General features: G+C 48.6%; 1 protein-coding gene and 1 long non-coding RNA gene across 3 annotated transcripts in view; one reads left to right on the forward strand and one right to left on the reverse strand.

The window, feature by feature from the left end:
• The window catches only part of LOC108154915 (protein similar), a 64,315-nt gene that overhangs the window by 21,619 nt on the left and 26,718 nt on the right, over positions 1-15,978 (reverse strand). The gene's annotated exons all lie outside the window — the stretch shown is intronic.
• Positions 4,510-6,284, forward strand: LOC108154922. Its single transcript, XR_001775017.2, has 2 exons — positions 4,510-4,894; positions 4,965-6,284. It is a non-coding gene; the product is annotated as an uncharacterized LOC108154922 (long non-coding RNA).

A 15,978-nucleotide genomic window follows, 5' to 3' on the forward strand; every position in this document is an offset into this window, starting at 1 on the left:
TGGACATGATGAGGCGGAATATCACCAGCGACAAAACAACAAAACAATGGAATATTATTTATAATTTGAGATTTGAGACACAAAGCCCCGGCCCCAGACGGCAGTCGGAGTCGACGTTTTTTTTTGGGGGCTCGTCTCTCTGGTGAAATACCAGAAGTCCAGAGTACCAGAGCCACAATTCAGGGGCACCCTGGGGGCGGGATTCTTCGCGGAGGTGCGAAATCATGTGCGACATTGAAGTGAAGTGAAGTGAGGGTTTTTCAATCTAGATAGATAGATAGCCCAGCCCACTTTAGTGGGTTCCCAATGTCATTCCGGGAGTTGTTGCGCAACCCGGAAAGAGTGGTGGGCGGGGGCAGAATCGATGGATCTAGACACACCCACCTGACACAGAACACACAGATACACATACACACAGATGCAGAACACAATAGCAGATACATCTAGATAATTGCTTCATCTTCTTTTGTTGTGGCGGGGGACGGGATCGCCAATTGTTGGCCGACTGCGGCTTGTGCCTGCTGCAACCAGTTAGAACCAGACACCGTTCCGTTCCAGGGCTGCTCCGAAAAGGCTTACATCACGTCATCGTAATTAGGCATCCACTCGAGCGGAGTGGGGGGCAGAGTGGGTCGGGCAGTGGAGTGGGAATGAAGTGTTCGAGAAGTGCACCCACCAGAGGCTGATAAGTGATAACGGGACTATCGCACTATCGATCCCCAGAGCTTTTGAACTGTGGGCCCCCCAGTCGCGATTCGCCCTGAGCCGCGTCAAAGCTGAAGTGCGGAGTCAGCGTCAGCAGCAGCGGCAGCAGCAGCAGCGGCAGCAGCAGCGCTGTTCGATCGCCTGATGTGTGCGCCTTCCTGCTCGCGCTTTTGGCTTGGAAACAGCCCAGCACAGCTCTCCCTCTCTCTCACAAACTCTCTCTCTGTGTGTGTGTGAGCAAATGCACAAATTAATTACCGTGTGCGAAGAGCGCAACTAAACGAAGTTTAAGTACAAGCGAATGGGAGAGAGGAGGAGTGGAATGACAGTAAAACATTTAAGAGCACATTAGTAATGCATCGGCCATGCAAATAGATCTTTGAAATGAGAGGAGTGCAGTCTCAAGGGGGTGCGGGATGCAGGAGAAAGGGGGCTATGTAAATTAAAGCAACAATTTCTTATTGTGTAACAAATTGCGTCGAAGGCAGAGGCAAAAAGAACAGAGAGGAGCATAACAGAGCAGAGCAGCGACAGAGATACAGAATCAGCGCCTATAAAGACAGAGAGAGAGCGAGGAACAAAACAAGCAAGCAAACGACAACAAACAGTCAGAGACAGAGACAGAGAGACATAAGCAGAGGAGAGGCTGTGTGTTCTTTTTTCTCCTCTTCCGCTGATTTCAATTGCAGAGAAATAACGTGTACACGCCTGTAGTGGTTCCGCTGCTCCCACCACCCCTCCCCTCTTCCGACGCATGGACCAACGCAGCGTAAAATAGCAGTAATTGCGCTCTGTCAGAAGAGTCTGGTGTGTGTGTCGCTGTCCCTGTGTGTGTAGCAAATTGAATGAACGAAAAAAGCCAGTAGCGTATAGTGGATAGCAGTAGGGGAGGGAGGGGGCTGGCAGGCACAATGGACCCTGAATTAAGCAGATCAAAAGAGCATAAAACCGACAGAAATTGGGGAGAATATGTTTACTCGGGGAGTTGTGTAATCAATTGGTTGGCCCCCCGGGCGAGCGGGGAGGGGGATGCACAACAAACACTGACACGGAACAAACACTGGACACTGGGGAAATGGGGGGCCAGACAGACCTTTCCACATTTGAGTTGCACTCGCAATTAAACGCACACTTTACCTTTAATTAATTTCTATATTATGGCATAAACAAATGCCAGCGCTCGCTCAGCAATTTTATGTAATGCAAATTTGCAAATGCAATGCGGCTGCTGCCCCGTAAAAGAACAAGAAACGAAGAAGAAAGAACAAAACACACAGAGCTGCCTGGTCCGTGGAGCGGAGAGAGTGATTGAGAGAGGGGCAGAGTGAGGCCTACCAGGCGGAGAGAGCATTTTTGGACAACGGCAGAGCAGAGCAGCGGCTGCGGCAGTGGCAGCAGCAGCAGCAGCAGCAGCGAATGCACGCAGAATGCAATCGCAATTGCAGGTTAGGATCGAGTGTTGTGTAAAACTTTTGACTCTTCTTCCTTTCTCCCCACTTTCGTTGGATTAAATTTTAAAACGCGCATTAAGATCGTTTTGAAGCGGCTTTTAGACCGAGGGTAACAAACGTTTGCATACACATTTCCAATATGAACCTGAACGCGGATCTGGATCTGGACATGGACGGACCAGAGATCAGAGCATAGCAGATCGTTGCTGATTTTGATAATCTCCTCCACACACACACACACACACACACACAGACACACACATAATAGCAGGCTGATTAAAATAGGAATTATATATACTTTAAGCTATATATTATCTGCACGAGTGTGTTTGTGTGTGTGTGTGTTTGTGTCATTCCACGCATAATAAAGTTTATTTTTGTCATTTTTTTTTTTTTTTCTCTCTATGGCAATTTGTTTAATTTTTGTTTTTTGGTTTTAGAATTGAATTTTTTTTATTCCACGATATTCACAGCACAAAATACAAAATTGGAACGCCTTAGCTCTTTATATTTTATGTAATTTATTAACTTTTTCGCCAGTTGAAATTTCCTAGCGGATCTTTACCTTTGATCGAAACTCTCTCTCTCGAAATTTCCTTTAATTAACTTTGCATTTCTCCCGTTCCGTTTACTATTTTCAATATTTACAGTTATTCTCGAATGCTTCTTGCGTTATTATTGACTTTTATATTTTTTGCACCAGTCGAGTATAAGTATGAGGGGGGAGGGACTCGCGCTTCGAATTTGTTTTCGATCTGATCCCGTTCCGATCCGATCCGTTGCGATTCAACCGATTCCGACAGTAGCTGGCGAAGTAAAAAACACAAACGTCAATCGACGATTGTTTTTAAGCACGACACGGCGACACGGCAGCCCGGAGTGAGTGGAGGGGGAGATAGAGCAGAGAGAAGCAGCAGAGTTTAGTTAATAGTTTTTAGCACACACCACACTCAGCGCACACACAGTTCCGTGGCAGCGTCCAGGTTCTGCTCTGCTCGAGAGTGTTTGTGTTGTTGGAGAGAAGTGCACGAAAAGTGTTTGCTCGGGTGCTGTGCTGGCGCTGCGGAGCGCTGCTTTTCTTAGCTTTTGCTTTCGAAGACCCAGAGAAGAATGAGTGGAAACATTTTTTGTATTTAAGTTTTTAAGAGAGAGTGCCGTGCCGCAGACGCTGTCGCTGTCGCTGTCGAGGGCTTGAGTGGCATGTTTGGAGAGTGCTGCCGCCGATTCTTGACTGCGCAGCCGACACTTGGTATAACATGCTGCTGGAATACCTTAACATAGATAACAGGGTGGACGAAGTTTAACAACAGTGTCGAAGGAATTGTCGGGGGCTGTGCTATTGAGTGAAACGCCAGCGCGGGCCGCAGGCCGCAGCCAGCCCCAAAGCGTCGCGGGAGAACGCCAGCAAAAAGAGAGTGTAGCGCAGGAGAGCGGCGCCGGCGCACTCTCTTTGAGTGCCTATGCAGCGCTTGACTCATCGCTCGAGTGCGAAACGTTTGCCATCTCACACAACGTTTGCTATTTATTATTGTTTTTATGCCAAACAAATGTGTGCTCCGCACCGTTCCGCTCTGGTTTTTCTCCATCAGCTGGCTCTTCCTCTCTGTGCTGTCTCTCTTCGACAGCCGGAAGAGGCCACTAAAACTCAAGTGCGAGTGCGAGTGCGAGTGTGAGTGAATTTGAAAGCAGCGGCGAGTAGGTACGTAGGCCTCTAATCTGGCAAACGGTAAACGTTGAACCCGTCAGGCCCACAGCTGATAGCCCGATAACGGGAATGGAGCGACGTGCACTGCTTGCCGCGCTGTTGTTGCCGTGCTGTTCCCGTCCGTTCAGAGGAGATACCACAGAGGCGCCTGAGAGTATGCCATCGGAGTGGAATTCCCCATAAAAAATGAGAAGGAAAGCAAAGGAGATCCATTCATATTCATCTCCATTGCTTTTCCAATTTCCCGTTTCGATGGAGGGGGTGCGGTCTGGTCTTTATTTCAAATTTCACAAATATATGAGACCTGCCAGTGGGACGACATTCGCTAATTTCGTCATAAAACTAGAGCCATTGCGTGATGGGCATAAAAAGGGACACAAACACACAGCACACAGATACAGCCACACAATCAAGGACGCAATAGGCTGGCAGGACGAACGAGGGAAATAAGAGGGAGCGAGTGAGAGAGTGAATAGATACAAGGCTCGACGGCACGAGAGCACTTTTACGGTTCGCCTTGGAAACGAAATAAAACTGTATATGTGTAAAGGTTCGTGTGTGTGTGTGTGTGTGTGTGTATCTTTCAGCTGCAACACAATTTACACAACTTTCTGATGAAATCTCACGAGCCTCTTCGTTAAATGCTTCGTCATGAGCTGGAGGCGATTCCCCCACCCCACCCATTCGCCACTCAAAAATGTCAGAATCTTCCAGAGGCACAATACAGGCCCCAAACCATCTCAAACAAAGGTGGAAAGCACGACAAACAGAATAGAATGGAAATAAATTCCAAATCTTTATGCAGTTTCTGGCTCCCGTGTCGACAGAAATAAATTCGAATTATATTCGGGGGAAAGAATGTTTGCTACACAGCGAAAATGAACAATAAATAAACGGAGGCAGGCAGGGTGGTGCCATTTAATGTCCGAAATGCTTGAGAGAATATGCAAAAATCCGCACCGAACCGAGAAGAGCGGAGCAGAGCAGTATCGGGGCAGTATCTGGCGAGATGTTACCGAAAATTGTGATAAAAGTAATCCCAGAAATGCTTTAAAAATAGAAACAAAAACAAAAATGAAACTGAAATTCCCTTTTCCATTCAGAATCGATCCATTAGCGGCTCTTTAATGATTCCACAACAATATCGACGAGTCGAATATTATTCATTTCGAATTTCTGGACAAGATCATCGCAGTCCAGTTATTGCCTCCTGTCATCGCTTGCCATTTCCCGTGTCCCAGAGCCCGCAAAACATTCGCGGAAAAATCAAGTAAAAATAAACACAAAGTGTGCCAAAAGCAAACAAAACAAAAAACGAAAAGAACCTAAGGAAAACCAGAAGACATCTTCTTCGCTGGAACAAATTTTCACCCCTTTTTCGATGGATGCTATTTGTGGCTGCTGCCACGGGAGAGTGCCTGCCACCGCAGACTGACGCTGACGCTGAAATGCTGCTGCAATTCTCCGCCTCTCCGGACCACAAGACACAAATCAACTGTCGTCGGACTTCAATCACATTAAAATGCACGCTCCAGAGCCACGAAAGGGACGGGAAAGGGGAAGGGAGAGGAGAGAATATGGAGTATATGACCCAAATAAATCAGGCCGATGATTGCAGGGCGTACAGATACACCGGTCTACTATATAGTACTCGCCTTCCGAGACAGAGGTTGGCGTGCCAGTACGAGTACGGGTATTATGTGCAATTTCAATTATCAGCGGGAACTCCCCCACCCCTCGCAAAGGTCGCAAACTGTCGCATCATGCTCAATCGTCACCAGACAAGCCCCCAAATCGTTTGTGTTCCTAAGCGGTAGCATACTGCTCCTCACACACACACACACACACACACCTAAGAATGACTCAAGATCGGTGACACAGGAATATGATATTGACTTGGGGGAATGGAAAGTTCTTCCTTATCGGAAAGCGAGCTAAAGTTCGAACTACTATAAATACAACTAGGGCGCGCTCTCTCTCTCTCTCTCTCCTTCTTTCTAAGTGCAGTCTGGACTTGCTCTCTCTGAGTGGAAAGTTCGAGTTCCCTCTCTCTCTCTCGCTCTCTTGGCAGACAATCGCTTGTAGATCGAATCGCTTGGCTCTGACAGCAAGACAGATGATGCCCAGATATCTGCCCACAACCAAATTCATAGCCATAGCCATATCGAGAGTGTACATTGTATACTACTGAAAATCGATGGAATGAGTAAATCATTTGCGCAGTTACAAATCGGGGCAAATGTCCACCGGCCCCTCCCCTACTGTACTGTGCGCCATGTAAGGCATTTACTTGAGGCTGGAGAATTATTTCATAAGTTCCGCTGCCATTACAGACCCCCCCGTTGACACGTAATTCTCCAAACAATTTGCGAAATATGCTCAATAGTATTCGTGAAACCGAAAGGGGCAACAGCGCAGACACAGACAGACCCACTCACGGCGTCGCGTCATCTAACAGATACACAAATACACAACAACAGTGGAGAGGTGGGGACAGACAGGTGCGAACGCATTTGGAATTCCGCAGAAAACCCGGTTAACTCTGTCTGGTGTTACGTGCCAGTAGAAGCATAAACTACTCCAGCTGCAAAAGAGAGAGCAATTAAGAGAGCGCGTTGGAGAGAGCGAGAGCGACCCAAAGAGTTGAGCAGCTTTACGATCGCGTGAGGAATGGAGTGGAATGGAGTGAGAATGGGACGGGGTGGGAGCGAGCAGGCGGCAGACCTGAATGTGTGCTTTTATTTGCACATATGTAGGTACATGCATGTGTGAGTGTATGTGCCGGCCGGCATCTGGCGAAACTGGTTTCCACGGGGCTAGGCGGCGTCGAGCACTTTGCAAAAAGTAAAACACGAAAATGAATAAAAATCCGCAAAATACAAGAAAAAAAGAAGAGATTTGGCAATGCACAATACGGGAGGGGAGGCAGAGTGGGAAGAACACAGACAGAGAAAGAGAGAGAGAGAGAGAGAGAGAGAGAGAGAGAGAGAGAGAGAGAGAGAGAGAGAGAGAGAGAGAGAGAGAGGGGGAGCAGGCAGGCAAGCTGAAATCAAATCAAGTTTTTTGTTTCTTTCTGCCAACGACAGGCAAAAGCCACAAAAAAAAGGGAGAGAAAGAAAGAAAGAGAACAACAACGACAATAGGGAGAATGACGAGGCACTCAAAGGTGGGAAGGGAGAGGGAGCAGATGGAGAATTAGAAGCTCAAGCTGCTCCCACGATTAGAGGGGGGAACTCCCCCCCCGAATGTGATGACGATACAAACGACAGATAAACGATGCGATAAATGATCAATCGGCGGAATATGTGTGGCGCAAAGTGTCTGGGCCGAACAGGTGTTTGTCCCACCCCCAAAGTAGTGGGGCGAGGCAGATCACAGCAAAGGGGCTGCCACATACAGGGTGGGGCATTGCTCTCCTAATTATCGTTACATCGATACTTATCGCTAAGCTATCAAGCAAAAAACGGAAGCAAATCGACCAGAAAGGGAGGGCATTATGGGGATTAGGATAATCCCCGTGTGCTACCAGTAGTCGGCGGAATCAAAGGCCAAATCTTTGTTCGTACAATATTGATTTATCCTTTGTGATAATCTCAGGGCTTTTTTCAGTGACAGCAGCAGCAGAAGCAGCAACAGAAGGACGAAGGACTCGACCAACATGCCACTCAAGTGTTGACAACTCTCGGCGGGGGCGGGGGTGGGGGTGGGGGTGGCGGCCCAAGTGGGGCGTGCGGGGGGAGGGTAGGCTATCGTTTACCCTGGCTATTATATATCACTTTTTGTGTGTGCCCTCAGCCAACAGACAGGCCGGAATCGGGAGCCTCCTGCGGCCCAGCTCGCTCTGCAAATGTATCTGTATCTTTCTCTCTCTTTGTCTGTGTGTGTGTGTGTGTGTGTGCTCCGAGTGTTTATCTAAATGCCGAGCAATAAAGCCAACAAAAGGTACAAAAGCAAGCCACAAAAAAGTGCGGAGAACGGGCACTCACTGAATGCCAACGGATGAGTTATAACAGAGATACAGACACAGACACAGATACAGATACAGATACAGATACAGAGTGTAAGTATCTGTATCCGAGTGAATGGATGAGTGTGTGAACACAGCAGAAGTGGCAAAAACTAACAATTATCATTCAACATTTGCCAAGTCAAAACAGAACCGGCAACACTCCGTAACGGAAGATTGATATGTGTGGTGGGGGTCACACATTCACACACACATTGGCAGATGTCTGTCCATCTGTCCGTCCGACCGTCTGTCCGTCCGTCCGTCCGTCCATCCGCCTGATGATGATGATAATATCATCTAATAATTGCTTATAAAAACAAATTTAAATTTAAAGCTTTTTGTGTTCCGATTGTTTGTCATGTGTTCTCGCCTTGCATTCTTTGTTGTTTTCTGTTTTCTGTTTTTTGGTTTAATTCCAACAAATTAGTGTCATAATGAAACGCTTAATTAAAATAACAAGCAACATTCAAGACAGCTGACACGCAACAGCAGCAGCAACAGCAACAATAACAATCATAAGTTAAAATAACATTTATTCTAAACAATTTTCGGCAGGGCCATGATTGATGGCCGACACCGAGATGTGCCACAATTGAGTGGAGGAAATGGAGTCCATCAGTGGGGGCCCCGACAAAAAAAAGAGTCCTCAAAGGAAAGCCATTCAGTCATTCAGTCCATTCGTTCGCTTATTCATTCTGTTAGTTAGCCATGCAGTTAGCCACGTCGTGGCCCATTGATTGGCCCATTCTCCCACCCCTGTTCCCTGGTTTCTGTTTCCTGGGCAGGGGCTGTGGGCTGTGGGCGGCAGTGACCCGCGAATTAATATTAAATTTGTGTTATGCGCTGTCCAAACAATGTCTGGGGCACGGAAAGAAGTCCACGAATAATGGCCAACCGACACGCAATGGCCCAAAGCAGTGGCCAATGGCCATCGGAGTCCGAATGTGGGAGTGCTGCCTCGGATCGAAACTACAATAAAACCAAAGTTTCGAGCCGCTGCCGGCAGGAACTTCCGTGGGACTCCCTCCCGGACATTCCAGACCCTGATTTATGCCCCACATTGCGGAGGGGGCCCGGGAAAATAATAAACTTTCCCGCAAATTGATAAGAAGATGAAAACAGCATCAGCATCCAACAAAGGGAAAAAGGGTCGCCCCAAAAATGGGAAAACCCAGGAAGAAAAATCAAATAAAAAAAGGGAATCGAATGTGGCAGAACCCTCCTCCTGCAGGATGTGGCCGAGGCGTGGCATCCATCAAAAGTCACTCAAGAACATGTGTATTGTCGAGACAATGAGCGGGGGTCGGCCTCCACTCTCTCTCCACACTCTCCACTCTCTCTCCATGGCTCGTGGTTCGCCCCCGCACTGCGAGTGGAGCCAACCCACGTGATTCCTATTCTGCCCCATTCGTCGTGGCAGCCCTCTCGTAGTTCGTAGTTCTGCATGTGACCAAAATACTGTTCTTTTTTGATGCCACGCTCTGCCCGCGCTGCCAGCGCTCCTTCCACCCTTCCACCCTTCCGCGCGCTCGCCGCATGTGAAAATCCAGATGAAACTGAAAATGGGTTTCCACGTCTCGACATCAGTCCAGAGACTGCGACGAAATTCATGTGACTCGCGATCAGCAACCGCCGGCGAGGCGAAAAGAGCGAGAGTAGTCGCCCAGTGGATACCCTGTAGAAAGCAGGCGAGAGGGAGTGGACTGTTGCGTTGAGCCTACCCCGTTGAAGGGTAGCCATGCCACTCGGCCCTGTTACCCGTGTAAACAAATTTTATTGAGAACGGAATCGGTCGGAAAGGAACGGCATGGAATGGAATGAAAGGGGCTTCGGTGACAAACACAAACAGAAGGCGAGAGATTATTAAAAAATAATATTAGATTTAAGGCGAAAGCGTGGGAGTCCAGTCCCCGCCGCCCTCCCGGTGTACGACAGGTCACATGTTGCAAGTGGCAGAAGCGAATAAATAAAAGAATTAATGAAAGAAAAAGTCCAAAGATTTATGCGGTTTGTCGCCTGAAAATTATCATTAATAAAAATAGCTTGATAGCGCGGAATTTCTTTATTTTCACGCTCTGTCGCTGCTGCTGGTGCTGCTGGTGCTCTTCCGATGATCTTCTCTCTGTAAAAGATCTCGGGCGGGCCTTGGCATTGCTCCAGCGCACGTAGGCGGCAGTCCGAAAGAGAAGAGAGCTCCTGCCAAGGTTCCGTTTACCGTGGAAGCTCATCGACTCCCATCATGTGATTCTCTCTCTCTCTCCGCGCTCTCTTCTTGCTTGTTTACAGACAATAAATGCCTTCGATTACCATTGCTCATTCATTCCCCACGTTCCCCGCTCCCTCACTCTATCTCTCTCTCTCTGTCCTTCCTGTTTATATTGTTTATTGTCTCCGACGGCGGCTTGTGTCAACTTCTGTGCGCGGAGCGGGGAGAAAGAGTTCCTTAGTTTTATGCGTAGTTGGCATGTTTCTCTACTCCCCTTCTCCTTCTTCGTCTTCTTTACCATCCTCTCCCTCTCCCTGTTTTGTGGGGCCGACGGATTGACGCCCTCGAAATGCCAGCAGAAAAAGAAAAAACATTTCCATTTTGATAACTTGCTTCTTGGTCTTTCGTCCATGTCCGTCCGCCTGTCTGTCTGTCTATCCTTTCCGTCTCCCCTCCCCATTCCCCGCTTGCGTAATTTGCAATTACGATGGAAACTTTCAGCGCCCCCTCCACCCCCTGGTATGTCTGTTGTTTGCGCCTCAAATTATGCAATGCCAAATGTTTGTGCGCGATAAGAAAGATTCCATGGGAAAGCAAGGAAGTAGTACGCAACACAAAAGGAAGAGCAAGGAGCAAAAGAAAGGCCTCACAATCTCAAGAGAGTACTCGCACCTTTCCGTTATCGCCTCTGCCCGGAGCCTGGAGCAGGAGCAGAGCAGATAACTGCAATCGCTCTCTCACTCCATTTAACGGTACAGTACACGTGTCAGCTCTCCTTCCACCTACTCGGCTCCGTCCGCTCAGCTGTTTCTGGTGCAAGCAGGAACTTGTTACCCACGCCCCTGGCGGCATTTGTTTGCGGGAAGGGGAAGGGGAAGGGGAGGCGGCGTCGGTGTCGGTGTCCCAGGCAGAGCGCGACCAGGGATTCCACTCAATTTCGGCCTACTTTTAGGCTCATTCTGCGGAAGAGAGCGCTCTCGCCTCGCTCTCTCCCGTTTATTTGTCATTCGATTTCTCTTGAGCATGCGGCCTAGGCGGGACCTTGAACTCGAAATTTTTTTTGTTCCTGCTTCGCTTTGCTGCTGTTTTCACTTTCCTTTTCGTTATGTAATCCTCTGAGAGACAGAGAGAGAGCGCGAGAGAACATTTAGGCTCGTGCAATGGCATGGAAAATCGAGCACAACTTTCACTTTCAGCAGTCAACGACACGACACGGGACCCCACAGAGCAAGAGAGAGAGAGAGAGGGAGAGAGTGTCAGAGTGTGTGAGAGCTTACGAGGCAGAGAGAACGTTTATGTGGTACAGAAAAAAAGCAGCAAAAGACAAACAGAAATGCGACGCAAAATATTTGCAAGAACAACAAACCATATGATGGTGTGTGTCCCCCCGTCGGCCCGTTCCCTCCCTCGTTTTTGTTGCTGTTAAATCGAAGTGCCATAAAAAAAAAGCTCAGCGAACAAACAAATAAATTTTGTAATAGGCCTTGTTGTAGTAGGGGGAAACAAGGGGGGCGGAGGCGAAATTGATTTGCCTTTTTCTTAGGTTTTTATTGTGCCTTCAATCCGCGAGAAATGTCAGGGCCATCCCCAAAAAGTATGCTTCCGTAATTGTCACATCATAAGAGCCCTGCTCCTCTCTATCCCACAGTTGGTTGACTAAATTCTACGCGGCACGTGTATTTATAGCCCCCGAAGTGGAAGAGAGAGAGAGAGAGAGAGAGAGCGCACGAGGAAAAGTGCCTAAAAATATGCCTCGAAAAAGAGTGTTTTTGGGGGCAAGCGTAATTGAGGAAAAGGAGCGAAGGGACCGGAACGAAGAGAGAGCAAAGCAAAGAATGAAATCTATTCCCCCTCCTCCCCCCCACAAGCGGTGGATTGAGTGGTTAGAGGGGGGTTGGGGGTGGGTGGTTGTTGGCCACATGAATAATGCTTATGGTTATGGCCTGCCCCAGCCGATGCCATCCTGCCACCGACTTTAAAATTATTGAAGGGAAAACAAAATACATTTCCAGAGAGCTAAATTACGCAATTTGCTGGCCGGTGCACGAGAAGCAGGTGGAAGCGGAAATAAACAGGTAAACACACGCTCACGCACACACTCCCTCACTCCCCCCTTGGGCGGGGGTCGGAAGCACAGAAGAGACACGCGTTCATCGACTTCCTCCTGGGGGGGCAGGAGGTCCTCTGCCTCTCACTCTCTTGCGCTTGTGCCCCATTCGCATTTCTCCTTTAAGTGTCAATTACATTGACGTTTATTCAAATATGCATCGCACGCGGCTCCACTATGGGAAGAAGAAGTGACGATAAAGAGAGGGAGTGGGGAGAGGGGAGCCCCCATTCAAATGCTTATATAAAAGCCAACTCAAAGGCCTCCTCCCACTGCTCCTCCTCCGTGTGTGCGTGGCTCCGGCAGCACTTTCCCCGCAGTTTGCGTGTGAAAAAGTCTTCAAGTTTCCAACATTTTGTGATTTTCGGGCGGATTTATCGGGTTTTATTGTGCGTATCACACAGGGCCTTGCCTTGCCCTTGCCTTTGGCTTGGCATTTGCCGCAGATATATGTTAATATGGTAATCCCCACAGCACCACCCACAACCCCACAGCCAGGGAGCACTCCATCAACTTTTAAAGCCGCGCATTTAAAGAGGCTTCCAATCAAATTATGAACTGTGCTTCGTGAAGGAGCAGGAGAATGGAGAGTGGAGAGTGGAGCCAATGCATCTCGGATTCGATAACGAAGCAGATCCATTTTACAACGTTTACGTTCCATTCCTCCTTGTCCTGCTGGCCACCAAAAAGCCAACACGCAAATTTTATGTCCAACATAAAAAGGTTTTCATGTGCAATAACCAGAAAAACCAGAGACGGAGCGGAACGGAGCGAAGGGGAACCCGAAGCGGGCCCCAGAGAGGGCTCCCCGGAGGGAGCTTTGTCATGTGGCACGGATGATGCTGTCCTATCAGCAGCGGCAGCAAGCCAATCAAAATGCAATTTCCACTCATGCACACAGGACATCATTTAACGACACACATGTGCAGGAGGAGCAGCAGGGGCAGCAGCAGGGTCCCTTCTCCTAGGTATACAAATAATATATATGCAAACAAGTTGATTTAGCCAGCCCTCGGCACTCCGCTTCTCGGCTGTGACTATGAATTTGTCATCAGCGTCGCAGGCGAACGCAGAGATGAAAATATTTATACAAATAATAGCTACACAAAGGACACGCGGCACACGTTGCGTATTCGCAATGTTGTTTCAGAGTCGGGGCCTGGGCTGGGGCTGGGGCTGGGGCTGGGGCTGGGCGAAAGCGACTTCATCAAAACAGAATCAGCTGCGATGACAATCTCGCCCCCACGAAAAGGCTGCCACAATCGCCTCAAGGAGCAACATCCCCAGCAGTCTGCTCCTGCTCCTTTTCCCTTTTCCCTTTTTCGTGGCAAATTAAATTCCTGAACAATGAAAGGCCGGAAGGAGGCTAAGAGAGAGAGAGAGAGGGTTCCCTCGCTCTCCTTTTCCCCCAAAAGTTTTAATGGCGCGCTTACACGTGTGTAAAATGTTCTTTCTTCGGAAGGGCCTTCTGCGCATCCCCCGATGGATTCCGGTTAAAGTGTTGCGCCATTCACAGTTAATTATCGTGACGTCAGAGCGGCCGAGTGCCCCGCCGGAAGTTGGCAAACATTTCCGCTCTCCAAAGAGCATCGGCAACGGCAACGGCAATTGGATTTGAAGCACTCGGACATTAGCATAATAAATTGGGGCCCAGGCCAGGCCAGGCCGGCCTGTTGTTTGGTTTATCGGAGGAATCGAGTGAATAACTTCATCGCTTAGCCGCATTATTAAGGCGGCTTTAATAACGAGTCTAAGCCAGCAACAAGGATTCATTCGGATGCGGAAGGAGTATCCGGAAGGAGAGTACGTGACCAGATAACTAAGGCTTATCGATGATGGAAGGACTGGCATTTTGTTGGCCTTTCCAGAATAGTTCCCCCAACCCGAACCAATCCGACCTCCTGCTAACAGCCTTTTGGTAATTGTGTGGCCATAAATCTCATGGTCCGTGCGTCCTTCGGCTCCCAAGACGGCACGGAACACAATTTAACGCCTGTCCTGGTGTGGGGGCGGGTGCCAAGGCGGCCATCACATTAAAGAGACATCGAAGCAGGACGTCTGCAGGTGTGTACTGGGTGGAAAATCGATTCGTGGCAATTAAGGTCAGACGCCGGGGGGGTGGTGGAGGAGAAACTACCTCAACTTTTTCAATTAGGTGGCCACCAGGTGACCAAGCTATCGCTCCGAAGAAATCAGAGAGTCAAAATTATGTCCACGCAACGGAAACAAACATCAAACGGGCGGGGAGACGGGGGGCGAGACGGGGGACCCTTCAATGAACGAAGGAAGGGTTCAGCGGATGGTTCTATCGGGAGTGAAAACCCCATCAATAATCCCGATTAGAAAGAACATGTGCATATGAAATATTTATGCTGCGGTCTGCAAATGGAATTCTTTGGGAAAAGGTCGCATGCATAATGGAATCAGGAATGGGGAATCCGGAATGGACGAATGGATGGGGAGGATGGGGCAACGCTTTAATTTCGGGATTTCGAGTTCATTTTATGGCAGGTCCGTCAGGCAATCATAAAGGAGGACATTTTATTGCCTGAAAGTAGACTCTCTCTTCCCCCCCCCCCGCCCTCTCTCTCTCTCTCTGTCTCTCTCTCCGTTGGAATCCCTCCCTTGTTTCAGGCTTAATTTATTGTTTTAATTTTTAGTCTCCCAGCCACAAAATGGCGTCCTAAGCCTGCTGTCGATGTCGGCTCGTGGGCTCGGGGGTTCGAGGGGTGGGGCTGGGGAAATCTTTTCGGGGAAAGTGTTAAGAACTCGTGTAAATTCCATTAGGGCTAAAAAGTTTGCGTTGCGCGTGGAAGGGACTGCCGAAGAAAGAGCCTGTCAAGTACGATAAATCAAGGACAGCGCCAGCACACAAAGGACATCCAGTGCAGGGGGCGGGGGTACGTTTTGGTAATTAAAAGCAACGCGTCCCAGGCATGGATGAAATTATGCAAGACGAGCCATAAAAATGCAAATTTTCCCTGGAAAACATCCGCCAATAAATGTTAATTGGATAGCCCTGGATTTACCCCGCTTCGGTTGGGGAATTATCTATGCAAAATCGTGGGAAAAACACCGCAGATACGGCCAAGAAATCGGGAATCTATAAATATGCATCGACAATTACGCATTGGACCGGCGCATCGGACTGCACGGCTCCCACAAGAAAAGCGACCTTGAGGCGGCTGCCAAACTGAGGGACAACCAACGCGATCAGCCGCAGCTCTCTCTCTCTCGCTCCTGATCCCTCTCCGTTCGATGAATTCACGCCATTATCTTAACTGGTGCGACTGTCCGTGCAGAACAGTTATCAGCGAACCGTAAATCGGACAAAGTCCAACATCACTTCACCGTAGGGACAGAAAAGAGTGAGAGAGTGAGAGCGAGTGCCAAAATAAAAGTAAACAAATTTCAAAGAGAATATTTCTAGTTGGCAACTCGACAAACACAACACTCCCGCTATCCCGTTCCCTCTCTTGCCCTGTGCTTGTGAAATGTTGCAATTACAAAAGCAACATGCGCTTGTTCCAATAAATTTGTTGTCATTCAAATGCGCACGAATTGCAAAAAGAGAAGAGAAATGGTTACAGCTAGTAGTCGACTAATTGTTACCCAAACGCAAAGAAATGGGCAGCAGAAGATCGAACTGAATGCTAGCGTAGGCTATCCTCCCGGTGCCATCAGAGCAGAAAACGAAAGCTGAACTACAAGTCGACTAACAGTTACCCAAGCGCATGGAAGAGCAGAGCTTAACGTAAAATGCAATGCGAACGCAAGCTCTCTCTCGAAGCTGCA

This window comes from Drosophila miranda, chromosome 2 (assembly GCF_003369915.1).
Source record: "Drosophila miranda strain MSH22 chromosome 2, D.miranda_PacBio2.1, whole genome shotgun sequence".
In the NCBI taxonomy this organism is placed as follows: domain Eukaryota; kingdom Metazoa; phylum Arthropoda; class Insecta; order Diptera; family Drosophilidae; genus Drosophila; species Drosophila miranda.